Raw genomic sequence first — 1854 nt, 5'->3', positions numbered from 1 at the left:
AGGATGTGAAACGTGAGCCGCCCAAAGAAACTTCCCCAAACCCCGCCCGCCGCCCTGCAGGCCACGCCCCAGTACGTGCTGGGGCGCAGCACCGCAGCCCTGGCCCCTCCCCGCGACTGGGGGCCGGCGCAAGGCAGCAGGAGCGGCGCGTGGAACCGCTGCCCCAGGCTCCCGCCTACGTGTGGGAGAGCATGTGGAGGCACTGCCCCGCCCGGCCTTGGGAAGCACGCGCGCGGGCGGGTGATCGTGGGGAGGCGCTTGGCGCGAGGGCTCCGCGCTGCTTGTTTTCCGAGACTCGTCGGATTTTGCTGCCCGCCCTTCCTCAAACTTGGTCGCTTTGGATGTTGGGGTTGCGGAAGGAGAGGGGGAGGAGGTGGCGGAGAGATCTGAAGGACTGAGACAGGAATTGTTGGTCTAGTTAGAACTGTCTTCTGAACTCTGAAGCAGATAGATGCTTTGGAGTGTGATCCTCCACTCCAAATACCGAGAAAATCCACCAGAGAAATACCGAGGGGTTGCCTAAAAGATTGAGTAGCTATGTAAGATTTTTTAAAATTACTCATCTACTAATAACTGGTCAAAAATAGAGGAGTTGTGTGTTTATTTCAAGATATTAGCCTTAAAGGCACTCAGAGACTTCGTTTATTTTAAATTAAGCATTTGAGATATGCCTGATTAATAGAAACTTTAGCTTCTCCAGGTGGGTTTTTATTGTTGGTTTGGTTTTTTTTGCCTGTCGTGTTTTTTGAATTTGTTGTGTGACTGCACCCTGAGAATCCTTTGGGAGAAGATAATCTTTTTGGACAGAAGGGTAGTGAGTTTATGCAAAGTGGAAAAGCTCGGAGCCTTAAATTTAATCTGTAATTAGTTTATGATTACGCAGTCTGTTGTAAAGTGCGGGGCGAGGTATTGTTGAGAATAAATTACCCTCTGTATATCCGCAGCCGACTACGTTTTATATTTTGTTTTCTTCAGGAAAATTCATTATTTATGTTTTTTCAAATAGAATTCCCTAAAAAGTAGGACATTAAACATTCTCTTATTTGACATGTAAAAAAATGGGGCTGAGGTGTTGTGAATATTTTTTTCCTAATAAAAACTGATGTGTAGCCTCAGTCTCTGTGTGTGTTTAATTAGAGAAATGCCCTTTAGGGAGAGTGCTACAACTCTTTTCATCTTATGGATGTTTAATCACTGTAAACTGGTGATTCTTTCACAGAGGAGAGCAAGCTGGAGGTCTGGGGGAGTGGTATGCTTTAATGTTTATCACGAAAGCATTTTTTAAAATTGCATATGTAGCCTGACAAGTAGGCTAGAGTACTGTCAAGTCAAATATTCTTTAGGAATCTTTGGAATATTAAAACATTAAGAAACACTATTTTATGTAGAGATCTTTTCCATATATTTCTGGACTACTGGCTCTTTGAAAAAAAATTTTTTTTAATGCTTCCACACAGAACTGCTTATGATTACTTGAACAGGACTACTGGACAAGCTTTGGGGTAAGCCTTTATAAACTTGCCTGACTGCCCAGCCTGCAGGTAGACTATTTAAAGCAAAAACCTAACTGAAATAAAATTAGAGACAATCACCAATTAGAGAGGAGCCTGGAGAGCCTGGGTAGGTGGTTTGCCTCTTTCTAGGCAAATTCAGCTGCTAATATTTTTCGGCCCTATGAACATCACCTTAAGCCCTTGCTTCTGATTATTTTTCAGCCTTCTGTGATCATTTATTATGTCTTTTCTCCCCTATTAGACTGAGTTCCTTCAGAGCAAGGTTCCCATCTGATTCATCTTTGATTGTTCCTAAAACTTTCCACTTTGCTTGCACAAGGACAACACACACATGATTGAG

The sequence above is a fragment of the Bubalus bubalis genome, chromosome 11 (genome assembly GCF_019923935.1).
Source record: "Bubalus bubalis isolate 160015118507 breed Murrah chromosome 11, NDDB_SH_1, whole genome shotgun sequence".
Lineage (NCBI taxonomy): Eukaryota > Metazoa > Chordata > Mammalia > Artiodactyla > Bovidae > Bubalus > Bubalus bubalis.
This window is presented reverse-complemented; position numbering follows the sequence as displayed.